The 13,735-nt window shown below is 47.7% G+C and overlaps 1 protein-coding gene across 4 annotated transcripts in view; it reads right to left on the bottom strand.

The window, feature by feature from the left end:
* ATXN7L1 (ataxin 7 like 1) overlaps positions 1–13,735 on the bottom strand; it is a 249,654-nt gene that overhangs the window by 122,550 nt on the left and 113,369 nt on the right. The window lies entirely within an intron of this gene.

Below are 13,735 nucleotides of genomic sequence, written 5' to 3'. Positions count from 1 at the left end.
CAGATATAAAATCATGATATACAGATTTGAACATAACTTTTTTTTAAGTGTGCAGTGTGTAATGTTTTTTAAAGTTTATTCGTTTTGAAAGGGGGGGGAGGGGCAGAAAGAGAGAGAGAGAGAGAGAATCCCAAGGGATTCTCAATCCCACAAACCTCAAGATCATGACTTACTTGAGCTGAGATCAAGAGCTCGATGCTCAATTGACTGAGCCACCAGGCACCCCCACAACTTCTTTTGTTTAACTATAAAACCATTCGGTAAAGTTTATCATAATCGAGGTTAAGAGACTTATCTTGTGCCTACAGTCAGAGTTCCCAGAAACATCCCACATATGCAAAGTCCCCTAGAGACCCGAATAAAAAGTAACTGAAAGGAAGATGGAGAAAGAAGAAACAAAGGCAAATTAGCTTTAAGGATTACTTGTGGTTTAAAAAAAAAAAAAAAAAAAAGTGCACCCAACCCCAAGGCCCAGCCTGGGTGGGAGCCACGACTCTTCCAGGTCTGAGGGTCTTGTGACTGCTGGACCTGTTAATGTCCTGGCCATCCACAGTCCTGATAAGAATTACCGGGAGACACTGTATTTGTGAAAAGGGGCAAGGGGCAGTGGTGGAATGCTGGACTTTGACACCTGGGGGAGCGGCCCAGCTCTCTCTCCACCTGAGGGACTCTGGGCAAATCACCCACATGGCCTCAGCAGGTCTCAGGTCCTTCTACTGTATCAAGGGGGTGCGGAGGTTGGATCTGTCATCTTGGAGGGAGGGTTCTTTCTATCATTCCGCAGTCCTGTTGCAAGTAGACGTTGCCTGTTGGACCACACAAATGGACGGGTGCTATGCCTTTGAGATCCATGCAGATGTTACATGGACATCACAGGAATCCTCAGTGACCCAGCTGGGCGTCCTCCTGGCTACCTGAGCCTGGGCATGCCTGAGCCAGAAAGCTAAGGCTCACCTTCCTGCTTCTAGAGGCTTCCTCCTCAAGCCCGCGGGGGACTTTTGCGCCTCGTATCTCTGCCAACTTTTATTAGCCAAGTAAAGTGCTCTGGAGAGCTGCTACACATGATCTGAGTAAAAGAACCCAGAGCCAAGTGTGGACAGGGCTGCCTCTGTGCCCTCGGGAGTGGGCCCACCCCGGAGAGCAAGGAGAAGGTCAGGTGGTTTTAGGAGCCAGCAGGGCAGACTATTAAAGTAAACTTCCCTTTCCTGAAAGATGCTGGCAAGTAAAAACCACAAAAGGCCCTGAGTTGGGGAGGGGGGCAGGCAGTGGGAGAGAGAATTCTCAAACTCTCTGCAGGAGACAGAAGGAAATGGCAGGGATGCAGCCAGGAACTGGCCTTTCACTTTGGAATCCACCCCCACCCCTCATTATCGTGTTCATTATTACAGTTGTCTTGCTAATTATTTTAGAGGGAAGCTAACGTTAAGATTGGTTTGCATTCCTTCTAAACATGCCAGTGCACTGGTGGAGAGATGTTTGGAGGTGTTGGGCTCCAGAGGGAATTTCCCGGGGGAATCAAAAGAGTTCTCTGTGGATAATCCTCAAAATCAAGTTTAGGCTGTGGTTACAGCTTGGGGGAGTAAGAAAGGGTGAAATGAAAATACTCCATAAATCAATCAAGAATGAGAAAGAAAAGTCCATCTCTCAAAAAAAGTTCGATGATGCCTGTGGTTTGATTTTCTTTTCTTTTCTTTTTTTTAAAGTTTTATTTAAGTAACCTCTACACCCCAGGTGGGGCTCAAACTCACAACCCTGAGATCAAGAGTCACGATTCTCCTTCGACTGAGCCAGCCAGGTGCCCTGGTTTGATTTTCTTAAATAACGTGTTTAAGCCTAATTCTGCCCTTATTTTGAAAGCTCAGGTGTTGTAGTCTTTGGAGGTGTTTTGGGGGGAGGTGGGGGAAAGAGGTGCATAGAGTTGTCACATCCAGAAAAGGGCCACTAAAAGAGGCTGTAAGGGGCGTCTGGGTGGTTCAGTCGGTTAAGCATCTGACTTAGGTTAGGTCATGATCTCACAGAGCCTGCATTGGGCTCTGTGCCGACAGCTCAGAGCCTGGAGTCTGCTTCGGATTCTATGTCTCCCTCTCTCTCTGCCCTTCCCCTGCTTATGCTCTGTCTGTCTCTCTCAAAAATAAATAAATATTAAAAAAGAGAAAAGAAAAAAAAGGGGCTGTGAAAACTCCATCCCTGGGTATTAAAGTGATACGAGATGGCATTTAGGCTGGCGGATTTCAACTGAAGGAAGCTTCAGAATCCTTCTGGGGTAAGGGTCTGTTCTTTATTTCAAAAGCCCCAGAAACAACTGTAATGCAACTTGATTCTCTATTGTTGTCCCCAAACCTGCTGCTACCCGGGTTCAAGTGCCCTGTTGAGAACGACTGTTGGACCTGTTCTGGACACTTACGGCCTGAAAAATGAATCAGCCTGTGAAATTTCTCCCTGCACTATGATTAAAAATTCTTAATGTACCTGTGACAGCTGTGCCTCATAGGAAGCTCCTGGGCCTTCAATTGGGAGAATTGGGGTTTTACCCCTCTTTGTTTTTTTCTATTTAAGAGCATTCCAAGAACAGTATATATAGACTGCAAGCACTTCAGAAAGAAGTGTAGATTGAAAAGTCTGTCTTGACACCACAGGAGGGTCATGTCCCTATTTCTAGGGCCAGGACCCACTCTCTGCTCTGTCATTCACCAGTCTGCAATTCAAACAAGATATTTGGTGAGCAGGAAAACATGATGGATAATATAATGTTACACTTACAACTGCACTTTTTACCTTTCTTTTTTTATTTTTTATTTTAGAGAGAGAAAGAGAGACAGCATGAGTGGGGGAGGGGTGGGGGGGGGAGAGAGAGAGAGAGAGAGAGAGAGAGAGAGAGAGGGAATCCCAAGCAGGTTCCATGGTAAGCATGGAGCCCAACTCGGGGCTCGATCTCATGACCCTGGGATCATGACCTGAGCCGAAATAAAGAGTTGGACACTCAACCAACTGAGCCAGCCAGGTGCCCCTACAATTGCACTTTTTTTTTTAATGTTTTTATTTATTTTTGAGACAGAGACAGAGCATGAGCAGGGGAGGGGCAGAGAGATGGGGAGACACAGAATTTGAAGCGGGCTCCAGGCTCCGAGCTGTCAGCACAGAGCCCGACGCGGGGCTCGAACTCACGGAGTGTGAGATCATGACCTGGGCCGAAGTCGGACGCTCAACCGACTGAGCCCAGGCGTCCCCAATTGCACTTTTTAAAATGTCACTTTTGTCAATCACTGCTTAAAATTTGTAAGCACTTCCCGCTTCCCCCACCAGCCACCGTTCCTCAAAATAGAGCCTTAACTCTTTGAAAGTGGCTTTTCCTTTTTCTCAGTTTGTCATTCAAAGCCTTCCATGGTCTGGCTCCAATGTGATCTTCCAAACTGCCCCCTCTCATTCCCCTTGTAACCCATCCCTATCGCTTGAAGCTGGCTGGCTGCCTCACTGTTTCATATTCTTCTCTAGAGCTATAATAATAACTGCATAGGAGGAGCACCTGGGTGGTTCAGTCAATTGGACTGCTGACTCTTGGTTATCGCTCAGGTCATAATCTCATGGTTCGTGGGTTCGAGTCCCACATCTGGCTCTGGGCTGACAGTGCAGAGCCTGCTTGGGATTCTCTCTCTCCCTCTCTCTCTGCTTCTCCCCCACTAGCACATGCATGCTTTCTCTCTCTCTCTCTCTCTAAATAAATAAACTTAAAAAAATAATAATGCATAGGATTGTAGCATTGGGATTATGGATGCGCCTTAACTATTCCCAATTGCTGGACATTTTTCCGTTCATCTTCTCTGAATTTTGCTAGAAGGCATACAAGGAATCATCTAGACCATGGCTATCAACTTTGGCCAGTCCCTGGAATATGGGATTATGGGCAGTGGGAGAGTGGGAGGTGGTGCATTTATTTTTTTTATTGAGGTAGGATAGGCATAGAGGAAAAGGCACAAAGCACAAGTATGCCACCTTTTAACTTTGGATGTACAAAACAGCCTCATGTAACCAGCACCCAGATCGAGAAACAGAACAGTACCAACAATGCAGAAAGGCTGGGGTAAAGGAGGCTTTTAAAAAACTTGCACTTTGGACCCAATCCTTTAAGATTCTTAATCCTAGATGTGAAATAAAGCCTAGGGATTTGCATATTTAAGATTCTCCCCAGAGAAGTCTGGTTTCCCATGCACCTCCAGACTTGGAGACCATGAATCTACCAAAGGTTTTCAAATTGCCCCTCGTGTGTCATCTTGGGGGGTGGCGGTTGAGACAGGAAAGCGTCAGACTTGCCTTTTCCTCCAGTCAGAGCCACTTGTATCTCTTTCTTTCTTTTTAATGTTTACTTATTTATTTTGAGAAAGAGAGCATGCACACAAGTGGGGGAGGGGCAGAGAGGGAGAGAGACAATCTCAGGCAGGCTCCACGCTGTCAGTGCAGAGCCCGACGTGGGGCTCGAACTCACAAACTGCAAGATCATGACCTGAGCCGAAATCAAGAGTTGGACGCTCATCACACTGAACCACCCCAGTGCCCCTTTGTATCTCTTTCTTAAATGGAACCTCCAGTTTAAGGAAGGCCTCCCTCTGTGGATAAAAACAACTCCTTAATCCACAATTCTGCAAACAACCTCTATCAGTCAGGGTTCAGTCGAAGAAGCAGAGCTACAAGGATGGATACGGATGTATTTGTCTATGTAGCTGTATATATGGATCTGTAACAGGTATTTCACCTTTCACAACAGGAATTGCTGGTTAAGCAGCCCTGAGAAGTCTATTGCTTTTGTGTCTGATGCTGGAGCGTGAAGTCCACAGGGCAGGCGGTTGGGATAGGAAAAACCTTGGCAGACCAAAACCAATCTGGAATGCACAGCTTTAACTGGAACCTTCGGAGGATGGACTGAAATGCATGTTCTTGTTGTTTTTGACCTTGATGGGATGGATGTCCCCCAGGAGCCAGGACCCTTCACCATGGAACTAAGCTCTCACAGCTGGCCCAGGGGTCAGAGAAGCTGAAGGGGGATCCAGGGAAAGGTAGAGTAATTACAGGCCTAGCCACTGCCACATGGCGATGGGGAGAGCCAGCGTGCAGGCGACGATACGTGTCCTGCAAAATAGCTGCCACTTCCCTTTCATCCTCCAGCCCTCCCAAGAATCCCTCTGTGGCCCAACCCAATTAGGAACCCATGGGACAGGGAATTCTGGGAGATGTAGTTCAGCCTAGCTAGGCAGATGCATGACAAAGCCATCACTATCCATCTGATCACTGGTTCTCAAGCTCAGACGCACACCGGACTTGTGTGGTGGTGTTTTATTTTTTGTTTTGTTTTGTTTTTTAATGTTTCTATTTGAGAGAGAGAAAGAGAAAGAGAAAGGGATGGGCGGGGGTGGGGGAAATAGAGGATCCTAAGCAGGCTCTGCGCTGACAGCAGAGAGCTCGAAGTGGGGCTCAAATCTGCAAACTGTGGGATCATAACCTGAGCCAAAGTCGGCATGCTCAACCAACTGAGCCACCCAGACGCCCTGGAATCCTGTGGAGTTTTAAAAACCCAGATGCCAGGCCTATTATCAGGATACGGGAAAGCTTCCCAGGTCACCCTAATGTACAGTTGTGGCTAAGAAACACTGGCTGTCAACCTGAGTACCAGCCTCAACCTGCAGCTCAAGAAGATAAATCCTCTCTTCTTGCCCCAGGATGAGCATAAAAAGATCTGCTTATTTTTTCGAAGGTCTTCTCATTATCCTGCCTTCTTGCATCTGTCTGTCCTCTCTTTGTGAGACCAGCCACAACCCTCCCGCAGTCCTCAGCACATTAGCTGCCCCTTAGATGAAGCCACCTGATTATCCTCCTCTGCTCGGAAGAGGAGCACAGCGGGCAGAGCCTGAGATCATCCCAAGGCCAGCAAGCTGATAGTGACCTGAAGACTGGGAAGTTTTCCCTCGGAAGCTTCTAAATAAAGCATCTCTTCCTCCTAGGCATAGATGAATTAAATGATTATAGCACAGCGAAGTGGTCAGTGAGCACTTAACCAACGTAATATGAGCAAGAGTTGCTGAGAGTCAGTGCCGTGGGCTCGCGGGTGGGGGAGAGGCCACTGCTGGGTCTTTTCCAAGGACGGCTGGAAGAGGAGGACAACAGGGGCCACTGTGGGGAGAAAGCGAGAAAAGAGGTGGGGGCCGGAAAGAGCTCAGGTTCAAGTTCCAGCACTGCCACCGACAATCCGCGGGGCCTTGGGTAATGTTTCCAAGCACCAGCCCTGCTGCCTGCATGGGGTCACAGAGAGCATCAGAAGACAGAGATGTGAAGCAGCTTGTTGGGGGAAGTAGGTCCAAAAGCAAGGGCATCTCTGTGTGCTGGGCAGTAACCCTTACAGGGAACGGTGATCTCGATTATGGATTAGACCCTTTGCTTTCTTTTTCTTATCCACAACGTGGTTGCTCTAACGAGGTCTGCTGAAGGGTGAGATCGACACAGTTGGTCCAAACAGGGTCTTTGGGATTTCCTGCGGGTTTCTGTTTCTTAGGCTCCCCTTGGCCTCCGTGTTACAGCGCACAGCTGAAGACTGCTGAGCCACCCCATTCCATGCTGTGTAAAATAAACTTACAGAGAGAAACCTTCTGAGAAACACTAGGAATCTTTCATGGCATCTCTGTGAAGTAAAGCCGGGGAAGGATCAGGCAGCGCTCCAGTACATTAAGTGGCTGTGTTTATTGTGTAGGGTGTTTTCTGTGCTCAGACTGGATTGTAAGCTTCTTGACGGGAAGGCTGACTCTTGATCCCCCTTTATTTGGATCTCAGCACCTAAGACAGGGCAGCAGAAGGATACTGGACCCAGAGATCCAAAGTTCCGGGCTCTAGGGGTGCCTGGGTGGCTCAGTCAGTTAAGCATCCGATTGGGCTCAGGTCATGATCTCACAGTTCGTGTGTTTGAGCGCTGACAGCCGGGAGCCTGGAGCCTGCAGCCTGCTTCGGACTCCGTCTCCCTCTCTCTCTGCCCCTCCCCACCTCATGCTCGGTCTTTCAAAAATAAATAAATGTTAAAAAAAATTCAAAGTTCCAGGTTCTAGTTACAGCTCTGCCCTTCAGAAGTGACTTCAGTCCTTCTCGGCCTCAGTTTCCTCCTCTATTAAGTGGGAATTACCTACTTCACGGGGTTACTGTGTCGTGCAGATTAGACAGTGTGTGGAGGAAATACCCCCATGATCCCAGCAGGGATGTCAAGTGGGAGACGATGTGGTAAGAGCCAGTACTTCTCAAGAACTAGGTACTGGCTGACTCCCTCGTGGAGGACAGGGAGGCACAGAAGTGGCTGATCCTACCTACCTGGGCTGCTGCTGAGGAAATGCCCAGCAGCAGAGGTGAGGGTGCAGGTGGCCCTGAAAGCCTGCAGAGCGACAGCAGTCTCTTTCTCACTGCTCCTCTTGAGAGATCTCTGCATGCTCTTTCTTGCTACAAGCTGGTTGTGGGCCTGGTCCCGTGTTTATTCAGACATTATTTTATCTTGTTTACTGAACACCTGCTACGTGCCAAGCACTGTGCCAGGGGTTGAGAACTGAATGGTGACCAAAACCAGATGAGGTCCCTGCCCTTCCTTCCCAAACTGATTTGGACTCAGGCTTGTGCACCGAGAGAGCTGGAGAACTAGCTTCATGCAGCCCCAGGGACAGAGGCAAATGTTGTGTTTTAGTGGGATCCTAGAGTTAGCCGAAAAATATCAACATGTTGAGGCCAGGTCTAATGAGAAGAAGGAAAGGAAGAAAAGGTAAACTCTCACCAACCCCCCCTTGGGTCTTCCTTACTATGCCCCGACCTCAGGTTTCAGGATCCTACTCTTCATGACTTACCCGCTATTGAAACTAGCTCTCACCTAGTTTATTCATGGTAAGGGGCTTGGGGCGCTGGTGGAGCTACACTCAACAGGGGTGAAAGCCTCCAGGTAAAGGATGATGCCCCTGCTGGAGGGAGAGATGTCAGAGGTCACCCTCAAATCACCTAAAATGTACCTAAAATCACACCACAAGGGTGGTCGCTTCAGACTGGCATTTCCAGGGACAACGAGGGGCAGTAAGTAGGGGCTCATGGCAGGGGTGAGTTCCCCTAAACAAACCTTTGTGGCCTTTAAAGTTTACCAAAGATCAGGGAGGAGGAAGGGCAGGAGCGGATGCTGTCATCAGGGTCCTGGCTTTTGTTTAGGGAAGGTGGGTTTGCAGGTGCTTATTCCGTCACTAAAAGCAATTGACTAGAAAATTAGCTACATAAACAAAAAGCAGGGAAAAAAGAAAGAGCAGATGATTTCAGTAGCCAGAACCCAGAAAAGCTCCACCCCCAGGCCCACAGTTCTGACCAAGCTGCCAGACAACCCCACTGGGGAATTTCCAGCTGGATCTACGATTTTCCTCCCACTGAGAAAACGAAGACGTATTTTGTTAGAGACAACTCCCCGCCAAAGCTGAATTCCGGCAAGACTATAGGTAATATGAACCCCGAGTGGACTCATTAAAATAGAAGTTTCTATTGTAAAATAGATACTCAAAACCATACAAAACAAATGGATCGCACCGGGATTGATGCAAACGGGCAAACGCCCTAGGAAGCACCCGCCAGATGAAGGGAGAGGACTTTGCTGGCCACCCCAGAAGCCCCTCCACGCATCTGTCCCAACTGCAGCCCCCCTCCCCCCCACAAAACAACCACACTCCTAACTTCCAGTCTTCAGTTCCTTGTGTTTACTTATGGTTTCATCACCCAATGTCCTTAGCCACTGTAGGTTAGTCTTGCCCATATTTTAGATGTCTTGTAAGCTTCTTTTAAGCTTCTCCATCTCTGCCTTTTCCTTACAAATTATCTGTTGGAGACTCAGACCACCTAACCTGCCGTTCTCTACCATCTGGATTTTGCCTTGGTACATGCCAACATGTCCAAATGCACTCATTCTTAAATTTTCCTTTTAATTTTTGAGAGAGAGAGAGAGAGAGAGAGAGAGCGCGCGCGCTTAAGTGAGGTAGGGACAGAGAAGAGGGAGACACAGAATCTGAAGTAGGCTCCAGGCTCTGAGCTGTCAGCACAGAGCCCAACATGGCACTTGAACCCACAAACAGTGAGCCGAGGTCAGACGCTCAATCGACTGAGCCACCCAGGTGCCCCAAATTGCACTCCTTAAAGCAAGTGATCACTTGCTTGAGAAAAACCCTGTACGCAAGCCATGTTCTTAAGGAGGGCACACCCCACCACACTCACTTTCCCACAAGAATGGTGATGAGATAGGAAGAGAATGTGATATGGGGGAGCTTTCTGTGGAACTAGTGATTTATGACATTTTTTTTTTCTTTCTGCAATTGGAAGTCACTGGGGAATCCTTCTCTTTAATGCCTTTCAATATAGTTTGCTTTAGTAGGAAACACATTTGGAATGAGGTTTGGCATCGCGCTATCCTTCAAGGCCTGGGGTTGTATACTGTTAAGTTTTATCAAAGATGATTATATAATAGGATCCTGGATGTAGCAAAACCCCAAGGAATGTAGACCACTAACCAGACTCCCCAAATATAATAAATATAAATGATGGATGAAGGGAAGATTAGATCTGGCCATTTACTTATGGTTTGGAGCAAGGAAAGTTACACTTACAAAGTTTTTCCTTTCTCTAATCTCAGCAGACCGTCCCACAAACATAATCATTACCATTTTCAAAGGCTTTATTAAATATTGACTTAATAAGAGCTCATGCACTTAATGGTGACCTCCAGATGTCCCAAGTCCAGGACCTTAAATTGCTTACTCCAGGGCTATGGGACCCACAAAATAGACAATAGAAATGAGCAGTGTTGTTGTACTAGGAGATGAGAGGCTTTTTTAACACTTAAAATTAAGGGTGCCTGGGTGGCTGAATTGGTTAAATGTCTGACTTCAGGTCATGATCTTGTGGTTCGTGGGTTCAAGCCCCATATTGAGCTCTGTGCTGACAGCTCAGAGCCTGGAGCCTGCTTAGGATTCTGTGTCTCCTCTCTCTGCTCCTCCCCAGAGATGCTCTGTTTCTCTCTCTCTCTCTCTCTCACACACACACACGAATCAACATTAAAAAAAATTTTTTTAAATCAAATACATGTGGGGTCTGTTTTGATTTGCACAGAAAGAATAAGCTCCCAAACTGATGGATACAAGAAAAACTTCAAAACTCAAGGCACCCTTCAAACTCAACAGGCTCCCCACCCTACCTTCAGAACTTTATCACTGCTGTATAGAGCCACGGAAGACCCCTGAGAGACATCAGAGGGGAACACAAGAAATTAAGCAGAGGCCCAAACTGATCACATTCTGATTCCCTGTCCATATTTCTTTCCTTGGTTCTCCCAGGGGTTTTATTTGTGAAGGAAATCAGGATGGTGTGTCCTCCTCTCTGGTAACAGTAGGGAGAATGCAGGAACGGGAAGGAGCGGGGAGAATCGGGAGAACTTAATGCACATTCGACAGACAGAATGTTTTCTTTCCCGGGCTCAGGAGTTTTCTTTTCTTTTCTTTTTTTTAAGTTTATTTATTTATTTTGAGATACAGCACGAAAGAGAGAGCAAGAAAGAGCACGTATGTGAATGGGGGAGGGGGTGGGCAGAGAGACAGAGAGAGAGAGAGAGAGAGAGAGAGAGAGAGAGAGAGAGATGCCAAGCAGGTTCTGTCAGCACAGAGCTCGGCGTGGGGCTGGATGTCACAAAATGTGAGATCATGACCTGAGCCAAAATCAAGAGTCACAGGCTTTACCGACTGAGCCACCCAGGCAACCCAGGAGTTTTTCAAATCTGCTTGCAAGATTGGGTTCCTGTTCTTAGAGTGTAGATGGTAATTGAGTTCCAATTTGGTAAGTTTTCACAACGCTCTAGGGTACAATGATGACAATGGGTGCGTTAAAAATTCGAAAACCAAATTAATTTGAATTCACTTTCACTGAAAAGGCAAATACGATTCAAAAGCTTTTTTTCTTCCCAGGCCAACTTTCTGAAAGATCTGATACTCCTTGGCACTCCTTCCTGCCCGGGCTCTGTGACACTGTCCTGCTGGGTCTGAGCCCGGGTCTTCCCGGCTGCTCCTCTGCGCCCATCTCTGAAGCACTAGGACTTCCACAGAGCTCTTCCTCAAACCCTTTTCTTGTCCTTGTCCACTACTCCAGACCCAGCATGGGATCCTCTCTTCCTAATTTTCCCAACTTCAGCCTTGAAGAGCCACCCAGCGTCTGACCTTCAGTGTAAGCATGTCATGTGCATCATGGCATTTCATCTTCACACCTCCTCTCCGAGAAAGCATTTTCTACATTTTCTATACAGGAGATGTCAGCCGGGAGAGGGCAGGAGCCAGGCGAGGCGGAGCTGTGAGCCCATTTCCAGGCCCAGGTCTAAAGCACCACGTTCTTCTGTCTGAGGTGGGAGATTCTGCCCTCGCGTTTTTGGACATCAGAAGGACTCAGGAGCTTTGGGGTTTAATTCTCTGGTGGGCCAGAGGGAGGACAGATCAGTGGTCACAGGTTCCAGCTCTGTTGCCCCGGCCATGCAGCCGTGGGAGAGGGTCCTGCCATGTCTGTAACAGCCCCACCTCCCCCACTGACCACCCAGCTTCCCCACGAGGGGCTACACCGGAAAGCGGGTGTGAGGTCTCTGCTTAGTACCTCTCACCTTTCCCAGGCTGGAATGTAATGGGACTTCTGGGGACGGCGCCATTTACACATGGACCAGGGCCTGGGCATTTTCTCCTGGGCAAACTGTGTGCATCAGTTCATAGAAAACCACTTTACTGACTAAACGTTTGAATCACAGAAAGTTCTGGATCTGGGATATGTGGGGAAGAGGCAGAGACATACACGGACCCGTCTTTAGATGGGCAACACGCTCTTGAGCCATTGTGCTGAACAGGCACTAGAGAGGGGATTGCCAAACCCTCCCTGAGCCATTTTAAAGTTTTCTTGAAGAACACCTCCTTGGGGCGCCTGGGTGGCGCAGTCGGTTAAGCGTCCGACTTCAGCCAGGTCACGATCTCGCGGTCCGGGAGTTCGAGCCCCGCGTCGGGCTCTGGGCTGATGGCTCAGAGCCTGGAGCCTGTTTCCGATTCTGTGTCTCCCTCTCTCTCTGCCCCTCCCCCGTTCATGCTCTGTCTCTCTCTGTCGCAAAAATAAATAAACGTTGAAAAAAAAAATTTAAAAAAAAAAAAAAAAAAAAGAACACCTCCTTACTCCACAGACCCATGTTCCACACCACCAACTACTACATGGAAATGAAATAATCGGTGGCTTTTTCTTCTAGTTTGTTCTGAACTTTGTCAGCCAGGTTTGGAGCATGGGGGTCGGAGGTGAAGAGGAATGTGGAAGTAGCCATTGGACTTTCATGTACTCCTCACGTCTTTCTTTAGTAATCTCTACACCCAATGTGGGCTCGAACTCATGAGATCAAGGGTCGCATGTTCTTCTAACTGAGCCAGCCAGGCGTCCCTCGTCATGTTTCTTAACTTATCGAGAGTCAGCCCTAAGATGGTAAGTGTGGGGCTCAGGTTCAGCCTGGGCTGCTCCCTCCCAGGGCCCGCACACAGACAGACTGGCTGGATCAGGGCCTGGCAGGGTGAGGCCTAAGCCGCCATGTTGGAGGAGCAGCCACTCCAAAGCACCACGTGCTCAGCTAGTGTGCGTGCATGTGTGTATGTGTGCGTGTGTGTGTGTGTGTGTTAGAATGACTTGCCCTGTGTGGATGGTCGTGGTAGAAAGTGAGACGTAATCAAAGAGACCCCAAAAAGCTGACAGCAGTGAAACTGCCCTTGGATGGATCTCACACAGGTTCCTGCCCACACATCCAGCCCTGTTCCTCCTACTGGAACACAGGGAGTTAAAAATGAAAGAACCCTGGAAACCGAAACCTAATTATCCATGGCAATTTAATAAATAACTAAGGTTTACTAGGGCTTATTAAAATAAATGTTTAGTGTATTTTCTTATGCTCTGACATTCACTTCTGTACTTGTCAGCACCTGCTGGCAGCAGCTGGAGTAATCTCACCAATTTTGTTGCATGTGCAAATCAATTTGATTTTCCCCAAAAAGATAAAAATCAGTAATGTGATTAAGTTACAATTAAGGCATGTCATTGAAAGCACAGACAATATGAAAAGGCTGAGGAGGACCTGTCCTGAGGTCACCAATGACTTCCTTCTGTCTGAGTTAAAAAGATCCATGCCCCCCCCCCCCCCCACCTCATTCTCCTGGCCTGTTCTGCTCTATGTGATGTTGTGGTCCATCAACAAGCCTCCTCCTACTTCTTGAAATTTCCTCCTCTTTTGGCTTTCATCATGCTACTCATGTGCCTGGTTCCCCTCATGGCTCTCACAGTGGCTCCCTAACTGTTCATCTAGCCATTTGTTCATCCAACCATCTGTCTGTCCATCCATCCTTCCATCCATGCATCTGTTTGGCCATCCATCCATTTGTCCTTCCTTCCTTCCTTCCTTCCTTCCTTCCTTCCTTCCTTCCTTCCTTCTATCCATCCCTCCAAACTTCCATCCATTCATCCGTTTGTCCATCCATCCTTCCATCCTTCCAACCATCCCTCCATCAATCCAATAGTGACAAACACTGGAAAAAATGACAAAGTCTATTTAAATCTGCTTTCACAGTTAAAAAAATGCTTATAAGTATTATTTCATTAATTTCTCATCACAACCATGTGAGGTGGCTGTTGGTACCCCCATGTTAGAGAT

Source organism: Lynx rufus, unplaced genomic scaffold (genome assembly GCF_022079265.1).
Source record: "Lynx rufus isolate CCGP_SWC_20201006 ecotype Redwood Valley unplaced genomic scaffold, mLynRuf1.p SCAF_4, whole genome shotgun sequence".
Taxonomy (NCBI): domain Eukaryota; kingdom Metazoa; phylum Chordata; class Mammalia; order Carnivora; family Felidae; genus Lynx; species Lynx rufus.
The sequence above is the reverse complement of the archived record's forward strand: the minus strand, read 5'-3'. Positions and strand labels throughout refer to the sequence as shown.